Consider the following 13,734-nt stretch of genomic DNA (forward strand, 5'->3'; position numbering starts at 1 on the left):
GCAAATATTAACTCGAGTACCCAAATCATCTTGAAAAGTCTCCCAAAAGTGAGTTATTAACACAGAATTATCACAACCTGAACCAGGGCCTGGCCGTGACGGGTATCTCAAGTCCCATGTGGACCAGAGATCACCCCTTCCTCCTAACATAGTCAGCTCAACAACCTCAAGTGTCAGATAAATTTTGAATATATAACAAGATAGAGCAAAACAAAACTAATCATACCTCATGAAATGTCTAAACCAATCCACCAAAATAACATACCTAAGTCCATAGTGATCCAACAAATCCTCTATAAATCCAAAGTCAATAGAATGCTGGGACATGCCCCCCGACGATAGCCAAAATAAAGTCTAAGATATAGAATATAAAGACCATGAAATGAATCCTTTTGAAGTATGAAAGCTCACCACTTCACTGTCAACACACGAGTCACTCGAACACCTAATCACTGCATAGGAAAAGTAGAAGAAATTTCTGGACCTGTATCACATAGGGATACAACGTTTGAAGACGGTTAGAGGATAGAGCGCTAGCATGTAACTTAGGGATAGAGGAATAAAATAATGCCACCATTCAAAACCAAGTAAAATCATCATATGCAATCACATACCTACATATATATATATATTATGTCGGGATAGGGAACAAGGCATAACATGCAATTTGAAAATCATAACCTAGGATGTGTAGCATAATCGTCATATAATAAGGCAACCACGGGCTATATGGTCACAGCTCTCCCCTAGCTAGAAGGGCCTCAGTACGTGTAGCCACAAAAACCATAGAATATTCATATCCGTATATGCCTTTATAGGGGACTCAAACCTCCAGGCTTAATCAAAGTGACTTAAGAATAGATGTATACAATATAGGGGGCTTGAACCTCCCATTAATATATCCATTCGGTGGACTCGAACCTCTCGGTCATATAAACATCCGCACCAGCTAGCGTGGTGTCCGGTGTTAGTCTTTTGGACTCCACTTTCATGGCCCATCTACTCATCACACTTTAAAGCACAATTAAAATATTCGTTTCACATACACAACCACTAATCCAATTACTTACCAAAGGCATCCCGTTGGTATCGTTATACCAACCCCACTTACAAGCGTACAACATGCCATAACCTATATTAATCAACTTTGGGACTCGAATCTATCATCCAAAATTCAACATTTAGGGACTCAAACCCATTAAGCCAATTAAACTACCAATATTATGATTCAAATCAATTTATGGCCAACAAAGCCTTCATAAAGCCATTTACCAATCATCAACATTCATAGGCCAATGCCTTAGTTCAAAACATAATTCATTTGTGACAAGATTCTTCTCATTGATATTTTCACAAACAAGTTGAGGGCATACCATTATCAAACCATTATTCAAGACAAAAACCATCAAATCTAGAGTTAAACATGGCCCATTCATTAAACCATAATTCCCATACACTCACATGTGCAAAGCCATTATCAAATCATGTATAATCGTAGTTTAAAACATGGGAAAACAATCAACATTATGCATTCAAACCCCCAGCCATGATGTTCAAAACCACTATCAATGATTCATGAACAATGTTTAAAACACATGATTTTTGTGAACTAACAATGAAGAAAGAGTCATATGCCTGAGTTATGAATAGTCATAGAGAGATTTCGATCCTTAAGCCTCTAGATGACTACCTTGAAGAAACCCTAGCCTAATCTTCTAGAGAGATTTTTAGAGAGTGTTTAAATCTTCTAAAATGTTTAATAAAAGCAAAATAAGTGTTATAAGATATGGGATATTAAGGGATTGGGGTGGAAATTTTCCAAAATACCCTCAGCTTAAAAGCTGTAAAAAGAACACAAGTGGGTAAGGTTGGACCCTTCAACTTGTAACCACATCATATGAGTGGTATTCTCAAACCATCACTTGATCAGAAAGTTGGACACTATATTTTGTCCGATATATGACTTCCTTGCCCAATTCATATCATCACCATATGACTAGTATCATCAAGTCGTACCCTAGGCAGAACATCAAAGGCTAGACATTGGACAATATGCGTTTGAACCCTACATCTCATCACTTGAACATACGAATCGTATGGAGTTTTCTCATATCTAGGTCAGAACTTGACCAATATCACACTGAGCAACATATGACTACGGTCCTAGAACCGTAACCACATTATATGACTTGTATGGTGTGGGTCGTATGATGATCAGAAGGTTCAAGACTCAAGAAATTTACAATGGCCAAAGTTTGGTGTATTTCAATCTCCACTCCCTTAGAATCATTCATCCTCGAATGATGGGACAAGGAAATACAAGCACAGTTTAACCCCCAAGTATCTCTATTCTTACATTTAAAACAGAAAACAAACAGCAAGACATTCACAATCTATCATCAACAAATATAGAAAACAAAGAGTTTAAGAGCAACACATAACTCTACCACGAATTTTCGAAATCAAAAATAGGAATGGATACTTGGACTTCATGTCCTCCTCGGCTTCCCAAGTAGCTTTCTCGATCTTTTGGTTTTGCCATAGAACCTTTATCGAAGCCTCGTCTTTCATTCACAATCGATGAACTTGCCGATCCAAAATCCTCACCGGGACCTCCTTATAGGACAAAGAATTCAAAATACCAATGTTCTCCAAGGGAACAACCAATGAAGGATCACCCACATATTTTTGTAATATAGACACAAGGAATACCGGATGAATGAAACTCACTCTAGAGGGAAATCCAACTCATATGCAACATTACCAACCCTTATCAACACCATATACAGGCCAACATACCTGGGAATGAGCTTCCCCTTCTTTCCAAACTGCATTACTACCTACATGAGAGACATCATCAGGAATACCCAATATCAAACCTCAAACTCCAAATCCCTTCGGCTCACGTTCACATAGGATTTTTGGCGACTTTGGGCGGTCTTAAGCCTATCTCGAATTACATTCACCTTTTCCATAGCTTGGTGAACCAAGTCTGGGCTAAACATTTCCACTTTACCTACCTCGAACCACCCAATAGAAGATTTACACCTTCTACCATACAACACCTCAAATAGGGCCATACCAATGCTAGAATGGTAATTATTGTTATAAGAAAATTCAATCAAAGGCACATGGTCAAACCAAATACCACCATAGTTGATCACACAGGCCCGTAACATATCTTTCAAAGTCTGAATAGTCCTTTTGGCTTGCCCATCCAACTGCGGGTGAAAGGTCGTACTAAGACTCACTTTAGTCCCCAAACCACATTGAAACGGGCACCAAAAATACGATGAGAATTGTGTGCCATGATCCAAAATAATTGAGACAGGCACACTATGCAACTTTACTAGTTCCTGAAGGAATAACTTTGCATAGACCTCATCAGAATAATTAGTCCTCACTGGCAAGAAGTGAGTGGACTTAGTCATCCTATCCACGATGACCCAAATGAAGTCATACTAATTCTACGACCGCGAAAGGATGGTAGTGAAATCCATATAAATTATCTCTTATTTCCATACAGGTAGTTCAATCTCTTAAGTATCCCACCAGGATTCATGTGCTCCAACTTCACTTGTTGACATATCATACACTTAGCCAGAAAGTCGTCTATATCCCATTTCATATTATTCCACTAATACATATCCTTAAGGTCATGATACGTCTTTGTTGAACCGGGATGAATCTATACCGCGATTTATGAGCCTCGACCAAATTACTGCCCCGTAACCCATCAATATCTGGTACTCAAAACCTCCCTTGGTACCTCAAGATACCATCACCACCAATCTCAAAAGCCATCACCATCTGCTTACCCATATCACCCTTGATTTTCATCAACAGAGGATCTAATACCCTTTTCTCCTTTATTTTCAAACCAAGAGATGATTGCACTACCTATTGCACAAACATGCCACCATCCCCAGAGTCGAAGAGACAAACTTTAAGGTTAGCCAAACGGTGAAAGTCTTTCACTAATTACCACTTATTTTCATCCACATGAGCTAGACTCCCCATGGATAACCTGCTAACAGCATCATCAACCATATTAACTTTACCTGGATAGTAGTAAAGGATCATATCATAGTTCTTCAGCAACTCAAGCCACCTTCTTTGCCTGAGATTAAGATCTTTCTGAGAGAATACATACTGTAGGCTCTTATGATTAGAAAAAATATCAACATGCACTCCATACAGATAATGACGCCAAATTTTCAACATGAACACCACAACCAATAGCTAAAAGTCATGAGTCAGGTAATTCTTCTCATGCACTTTCAACTGTCTAGAGGCATAAGCAACTACCTCACTCTGCTGATTCAACACACAGTCCAAACCAACCCGAGACTCATCACAATAGACTACAAATTCCTCTGTACCTTCAGGTAGAGTCAAGACCGGAGTTGAAGTCAACTTATCTTTAGGCTTTTCAAAACTACCCTCACAATCATCCGACAACAAAAGCTTCATCTTCTTCTGAGTCAACTTGGTCAATGGAGCAACAATAGAAGAAAAACTTTTCATGAACCTCTTATAATAATCGGCTAAACCCAAGAAGCTTCGAATATCGGTTGGAGTCGTGGTTTTAGGACACCTCTTAACCACAACAACTTTCTGAGGATCCACCATAATACCTTCACTAGACACAACATGAGCCTAAAATATAACAACGCTCAACCAGAGTTCACATTTAGAGAACTTAGAATACAACTGCTAACTTTTCAAGGGCTGCAATACAATGCAGAGGTGATCAGCATAATCCTCCTCACTCTTAGATTACACCAAAATATAATCAATGAAGACAATCACAAAAAGATTTAAAAACTGACAGAAAACCCTATTCATCAAATCCATAAATACCTCCGAAGCATTGGTCAAACCAAATGACATCACCAAGAACTCAAAATGCCCATACCGTATATGAAAAGATGTCTTAGGGACATCCACTTCCCTAATCTTTAACTGATGATACCCAGACCAAAGATTAATCTTTGAGAAGAACTTAGTACTCTGGAGCTGATCAAACAAATCATCTATCCTTGGAAGAGGGTACTTATTCTTTACCATCGCCTTATTCAGTTACTGGTAATAAATACACATCTAAAGAAACCATCCTTATTATGCACGAATAACACTGGTGCACCCCATGGGGATACACCAGGATGAATAAAACCCTTATGTAAAGATCCTTTAATTGTTTATTAAGTTTTTTTAACTCAATCAGAGCCATTATATATGAAGGAATAGAGATAGGATGAGTGTCTGGAATAAGATCTATCACAAAATCAATCTCCCTTTCGGGAGGAATACTAGGAAGGTCTTGAGGGAAGACCTCAGGAAATTCATTCACTACCAGGACGTAATACAAAAAAGGACCCTCCGAGTTAGAATCTTTAACTCGGACCAGATGATAGAGACATCCCTTGGAGATCAATCTGCAAGCTCTAAGATATGATATGAAACTTCCCTTAGAAGCTAGGGAATTACCCCTCTACTCAATAATTGGCTTATTTGGGAATTTAAACATAACCTTACGGGACCGACAGTCTAAAAAAGTATAGCACGAGTGCAACCAGCCCATTCCCAATATGATATCAAAATCAACTATGTCTAATTCAAATAGATACACCAAAGTCTCCCAACTACCAAAAGATACCACCCAATCCCTATAGAATCTTCTAGCAATCACAGAGTCACCTATCAGGGTAGACACAGAAAAAGGGTCTAAAATACACTCAGGACCAAAATCAAAATGCACAGCCACAAATGGGGTCATATAAGAAAGAGTTTACCTCAGATTAAGTAAACGGTACACATTACAGAAAAAGAGTTTCAACATACCAGTAATGACATCGGGAGATCCTTCGGAGTCCTGACAAGAAGTAAGGGTATATAAGCATTTTCGTCCAGTGTCGGTACCAGAAGCAAAAGCAATACCCCTTGGTGCAGTAGCTGATGAAGAGGAAACAAGAACCTTATTGACACTAGAAGCAACCCTAGAAGGACATTGATGCTGCATATGGCCATTTTGACCATAACTAAAACATCAGTTTCTCCTTTTCTCACACTGACCATGGTGCGGCTGACTACAGAATCTACAAGGAGGATATAATGGAGTGGATGGAGCCCCACCAGTCTAAGATTAGGCATCATGTGCTTGTTATCCTCCACCATGCTGAGAGAAATAATCATCGGATGACTTTAGGTAAGGAGTACTAGCTGTAGAGAAAGAGCTAGAACTCCCTCACTTATTCTTAGGCCACTTTCCCCCATCTTTACCACTCTACTGGTGGCCTCCACCTTGATCAGAAAATCTAAACTTCTTACTATACCCCTCACCAATCTTAGCCTGCTTTTTCTTTTCTTTATCAACCTATTGCATCTAAAGTACAAGCCTAGAAACATCTATATATTTGTTCAACAAGGCAGCTTTACTCTCCAGAATTAACTCGCGGGATTCCAGAAGCAAACTTATTCATTCTAGCTCTCATGCTAGATACAAACTCAGGAGCATACATGGTCAACTGATGAAATTTCAAGGCATACTCCTTGACCGTTATCCCACCTTGTCTTAGATTCACAAATTCCTTTTCTTTCGACTCTCTCAATCCTAAGGAAAAAAGCGGTCCAAAAAGGCACTAGAAAAGTTATCCCATAATGCAGAGTAAATATCACTTCTCCTGACTACTCCCACTTTTTGTACCACTGGAACGCCATACCCTTCAATTGGTAGGCAATAAACTCGACACCCTCAATAGCTGACGCATACATAACCTGAAAGATTTTCTCCATCTTATCAATAAAAGCTTGAGGATCCTTCTTAACCTTAACACCTATAAAAGTTGGAGAACTCAACCTCATGAATTGGCTAACCCTTGTGGCTTCAGAAGATGGAGTAACAAAAGCACTAAGCTCAAACTGAGAAGCTACTAACTGAGCTAATATATGAATAAACTGATGAAACTCAGCATTCATCATATCTGCTTGAGGAGCTCGATGAGGGCTAGAGGGAACCGATGGAACTCTAAGAGGGTAATCAAGAACTGGACCCCTAGACCTAGTTTGCACCCCATAAACAGGGCATGCCCCATCAATAGTGTCCCCAAGTGGAAAGAAAAAGTCATCATAAACTTCAGATCATCTGGGAGGCATGATTTGAAAAAGCAAGCAAACAAGAATTAGAGAAATCCAAGACCTTAGACTCTATAGCTCGAAGTAAGACAACACAAAAGGGAAACATTCCTACATGTCTCATAGCCTCTCTCTTAGAACGTGGCATGCTACACACCTATAAAAGAAACTGTACTTGACACAGCTTTGTGGATACCCAATTGACTATGAACCTAGGCTCTGATACCAACTTTTTCAATACCCAAACTCAGGCCTGGCTGTGATGGGTATCTAAAGTCCCTTGTGGACCAAAGATCACCTCTCCTCCTAACCTAGTCAGCTCAACAACCTCAAGAGTGAAATATTGAACATATAACAAAATAGTGCAAAACAAGACTAATCATACATCATAAAATGTCTAAACCAATCCAATAAAACAACACACCCAAGTCCATGGTAGTCTAACAAAGTCTCTATAACTACAAAGTCAATAGAATGTCGGGACATGCCCCCGCTAATAGCCAAAACAAAGTCTAACCAAAGTCTAAGACATATAATATAAGGACCATAAAATGAAGCCTTCCAAAGTATGAAAGCTCACCACTTCACTGTCAACTCACAAGCCACTTGAACACCTGATCACTGCATAGAAAAAGTAGAAGAAATTTTGGAACCTATATCTCGTAAAAAAATAATATTATCATTCAAAATAAAGTCAAATCATCATATACAATCACATACCTATATATATATATATCAAGCCGGGATAGGGAACACAGTTTAACATGTACTTTGAACACATTAACCTAGGTTGTGTAGCATAGCCGTCATATAAAAAGGCATCCACGGGCTATATGGGCCAGCTCTCCCCTAGCTGGAAGGGCCTCAGTGCGTGTAGGCACATGAACTAGAGAATATTCATATTCGCGTATGCCTTTATGGGGGACTCGAACCTCTCGGTATAATCAAATTAACTTAAGCACCAATGTATACAATATAGGGGACTCAAACCTTCCATTCATATATCCATTGGGGAAACTCAAACCTCCCGATCATATAGACACTAGCACCGACTAGCACGGTTTCCGATGTCAGTTCTTTGAACTCCACTTTTATAGTCCAGCTACACATCCCACTTTAAAGCCCAATTAAAACATTCATTTCACATACACAAACTAATCCAATTACTTACCAAAGGCATCCCATTGGTATCTTCATACCAACCCCACTTACAAGCTTACAATATGCCATAACCTATCAATCAACTTTGGGACTTGAACATATTGTCCAAACGAGGACATTAATTCAATTAACATTTAGGGACTCAAACCCATTTAGCCAATTAAACCACCAAGGTAACGATTCAAATCAATTTATGGCCAACAAGGCCTACCATTTACCAATCATCAACATTCATAGGCCAATGCCTTAGTTCAAAACACAATTCATATATGACGAGATTTTTCTCATTGATATTTTCATAAACAGGTTGAGGGTATACCATTATCAAACCATTATTCAAGCCAAAAACCATCAAGTCTAGGGTTAAACATAACCTATTCATTAAACCATAATTCCCATACACCCACATGTTCAAAACCATTATCAAAACATGTATAATGGTAGTTTAAAACATAGGAAAACAATACTCAACATTATGCATTCAAACCCTTAACCATGATGTTTAAAACCACCCTCAATGATTCATGAACAATGTTTAAAATATATGATTTTTGTGAATAACTTTGAAGGAAGAGTCACATGCCTGAGTTACAAAGTTTCACGAAGAGATTTCGATCCTTAAGCCTCTAGATGATCACCTTGAAAAAACCCTAGCCCAATCTTCTAGAGAGGTTTTTAGAGAGTATTTCCATCTTTGAATGTGTAGAATGAAAGCTAAATAGGTGTTTGAAGATGTGGGGTCTTAAGGGATTGGGGTGGGAATTATCCAAAATATCTTCGGCTTAAAAGCTATAAAAAGAATGTAGGTGGGCACGATTGGACCCTTCAACTTGTAACCACATCATATGTGTGGTATCCTCAAACTATCACTTGATCAGAAAGTTGGACACCATATTCTATCCAACATACGTCTTCCTTGCCCAACTCGTATTATCAACATAAAATTAGTATCATCAAGTTGTACCCTAGGTAGAACATCAAAGGCTAGACACTGGACAATATACGGTTTGGACCCTACCTCTTATTACTTAAACATATGACTCGTATGGAGTCTTCTTATATCTAGGTTAGAACTTGGCCAATATCATACTGATCAACATATGACTAGGGTCCTAGAACTATAACCACATCATATGACTAGTATGGTGTAGGTTGTATGATGATCAGATCATTCAAGACTCAAGAAATTTGCTAGGGCCAAAGTTTGGGGTGTTTCAAGAACCTCGATCTGAAATAATAGACACCGACATATCATGCGATGCACAATCTAATGAATGTAGATATGGGCTAACCTCTCAGCACTGAATGAGACCTGAATAGGAATATAATGAGTTGACTTGGTAAATCGATCCACGATGACCCACTCAATGTCAGAACCATGAGAAGTATGAGCCAACCCAGTCACGAAGTCTATAGTGATATTTTCCCACTTCTACTCAGAAATGGATAATATCTAAAGACAACCTCCAGGTATCATATGCTCAACCTTCTCCTTCTGACAACATAGGTAATGAGACATAAAATCTAGTACATCTCGCCTCATACCACCCCACTAGTAGTATTGTGTCAAGTCATGATATATCTGAGTCATACTTGGATGGAAGAAATACCTGGAACTATGGGCCTCCTCCAAGATCAACCTAATCAAGTCACCCACTTCTGACACAAAAACTTAGCCTCTAATACGTAAAACTCCATCTGAATCAAGTGAGGCTTCCTTATCCTCCCTACTTAACACCTTGGCTCGAATAAAACTCAATCTAAAAACATTAAACTAATGAGCTCGAATTTACTCCACCAAAGAAGATCTAGCCTTCACAAAATCCAAAATATGCCCAAGGGTCAAAGTATCAGGTCTAACCATCTAGTTAGCTAAAGACTGAACCTCTAAGGCTAAAGGCCTCTCTTGGGGTTAAAAGATGCACCAAGCTACCCATGCTCGACGAATTCTAGCTCAAAGCATTCATAACCACATTAGCCTTGCCTGGATTGTAGAGAGTAGTCAAGTCATAATCCTGAAGAAACTCAAGCCAACGACGCTGCATCATATTAAGATCTCGCTGGGTGTAAAAGTACTGAAGGCTACGATAATCTGAGATGCTTTCACTATGGACTCTATACAAGTTGTGCCGTAAAAACTTCAAGGCAAATAGAACTGTGTACAAATCCAAATCATGGGTAGGATAATTCTTCTCATGAGGCTTTGACTAACGAGATGTATAAGAAATCACCTTGCCCCCTGTATCAACACAACACCCAATCCAACACCTGAAGCATCACAAAACACAATAAAGCCCATGCCTTCCTTGGTAAAAGCTAATATAGGATTTGAAGTCAACACATCCTTAAGCTTTTGGAAGCTCGCCTCACAAATATCAGACCACTAAAAGAAAATCTTCTTCTCAGTCAACATTGTCAAAAGAGCTATAATAGAAGAGAAACCCTCAACAAAACGTTGATAATAACCTGCTAACCCAACAAAACTTCAAATATCGATGGGCAAAGTAGGTATAGCCCAATCACAAATCGCTGCAACCTTGATTGGGTCAACTATAATACCTTTCATAGTCGCTACATGACCTAAGAAATAGACTCCAACCAAAACTCGGACTTAGAGAACTTGGCATACAACTTCTCATCCGTCAATCTTCGAAGCACAATCTATAGATGCTCCTTATGCTCAACCTTACTCTTGGAATAAACCAAGATATCATCTATAAATACAATACAAAAGAAGTCAACATATGATCGAAATACCCAATTCATCAAATTCATAAATGCAGTAGGGGTATTGGTCAACCCAAAGGACATGACCAAGAACTTATAATGACCTTATCGAGTCCAAAAAGCTATCTTCGTAAGATCTGAAGCTCTAATCCTTAATTGTTGATAGTTGGACCTCAAATCAATCTTCAAAAATATCACAATACCCTGAAGCTGGTCAAATAAATCATTTACTTATTCTTAATCGCTACCTTGTTTAACTATCGATAATCAGTACACATCCACATAGAACCATCCCTTTTCTTTACAAAAAAGACAAGCGCACCCTAAGGTGAAATACTAGGTTGGATAAATCCCTTATCCAACAATTCTTACAACTGATCCTTCAGCTTCTTTATATCAGCTGGGGCCATTCTATAAGGATAAATATAAATGGGCTTGGTGTCCGGCTCAATATCAATGGAAAAATCAATATCACGATCCAAAGGCATACCAGGGAAATCTGTAGAAAATACATCTTTAAACTCATGAACAACACGAACAGATTCCAATGAAGGAGGCAAAGCAACATTATTGTCACGAATATGGGCCAAGTAATATAATTATTCCCTCCCAACCAATTAATGAATCTGGACATAAGATATAATTCTCTTAGCACCCAAATGAGGTGTACTCTTCCAAATCATCCTTGGTATACCCAGCAAAGATAAAGTCATAGTTTTAGCAAAATAATCTAAGATAGCATGATAATGAACCAACCGATCCATACCTAAAATAACATAATCGACCATATCAAATACAAGCAAGTCCACCAAAGTCTCATACCCAGCAAAAGTCACAACACAATATTGGTACACTTGATCCAACACTAAAGAATTACCTATTAGGGTAGATACATGAATAGGTATAGCAAGAGGCTAACTAACAGAATCAAAACCCTAAGCAAAATACAAAGAAACATAGGAAAAAGTTGACCTGGGATCAAATAATACAGATGCAGGTTTGAAATAAATGGGGATGACACCTATAATCACAATATTAGAAGCCTCTGCCTCAGTTCTGGCTGGTATAACATAGAACTTCCTACAACTACCAATCGCCTGAGTGGTCCCATGACCACCACTATAAGCTCCACTATCTCTGCTCCTCGCATCTATTGTAGAGCCTCTACCCCTCATAGCTAAAATTAGAGTACCCCAAATAACCTGTCAGGGGAAATACCTAGCCACATGGCTAATCTCATCACACATATAGCAACCTCTACTACCAGTATCAGTAGGAAAAGGGATAACTGGGCTCGAACGGCCACTCTGAATTTCTAAACTAGAAGATCTACCACCTAAAATTTGTAAAGCTACCTTAACTGACCTACCATGGTATCCATAAAAACCTCTAAAATCTCTACCTTGAGAGGTCTGACTCCTGAACTCACCAAAATGTTATGCCTTCTTGGATCCTCCCTAAGATACACTAAGAATACCCTCTGTCATTTTAGCATGATCCATAATACTTTGAAAAGAAGCCTCGAGCACAAATACCTGAGGTGTAGCCAACTAAAGAGAAATATCCAAACCCTACATGAACTTCCAAATCTTTTTAAACTCGGTGGAAATGTGTAAGACCCCAAAAATTTCTCTCATAGTTCGAGCCTTAGAGCGTGTCAAGTAAAGCATAAATCCAGTCTAAAAAGATTGAGAAGTGTATTTCATAGTGATAAATATTTTGAAACATGCAGAATTTCCCTAATATCAATTTTTTTCATGTAGATCATTGAATAATCTTTCAATCGATACCAATTTCATCAAAATCTAGCATCGGACGAGGAAGTTATGGCCATTTTATTAAAAGCAGTCGGAACCACCCAGATGCGACAGCCGGGCTGATGGACGGTCGAGCTTGCGATAGCCCATCACCCAACCCATCGCAACCAAGGTAGTGACTCCATTTTTAGACCTAAGTTCAATGACTAGGATGACAGACTGTTGAGGCTGCGATGGATCATTGTTGGGACTGTCGCACTGAGACAGTGTGGCCTCATCTTGGCCAATGTGCGATGAATGTTTCGACACACCTTTGGGTTTACGATGGACCATCATTGAGACTGTCGCATTGAGGCAATGCATTCTTTTCCAACCACTATGCGACAAATGATCCAACAGACCATCAGACTAAGCGACGGACCTTTACTTCAATCGTTGCAGCCCTTGCTTAGTATTTTTTAACTCATTTTTAAAAGAGATTTTTGGTCTTTTTATCACTCATTTCAGTCCCTATTTATATCCGATCAAGGCTCACAACTTCATTTCTTATCTTCAACATAAAAAACTAGGGTTTCTACAAAATTAAAACCCTTTCTTATTCTTCACGAAAAATCAAAATAAATCAAGAAATCAAGAATCTCTCCAAGAGCTTTCAAGAAAGAGTTTCTCTAAGGTATGTAGATGTTGATTCTTGGGTCCCTTTCATCCAAGAACTCAAGAACCCTTTTCTAAAATTCAAAGATCTTATATTTGTGGGTTTTCATGATTCATGTGAGTTGAAATTGATGTTCATGCTATTATTGAGTTTTGATTCATGTTTGTTTGCAAGGTTTTCAATCTTTGACCCTAGTATGTGATATTCATATGATGTTTATGATAAACCCTCTTCAATTTGCTTGTTAAGTGATGTGTTCATGTCAATGAAGTGAAGAAAATTGTTGAATAAGCAAAGAAT

This window comes from Capsicum annuum, chromosome 12 (assembly GCF_002878395.1).
Source record: "Capsicum annuum cultivar UCD-10X-F1 chromosome 12, UCD10Xv1.1, whole genome shotgun sequence".
In the NCBI taxonomy this organism is placed as follows: Eukaryota; Viridiplantae; Streptophyta; class Magnoliopsida; order Solanales; family Solanaceae; genus Capsicum; species Capsicum annuum.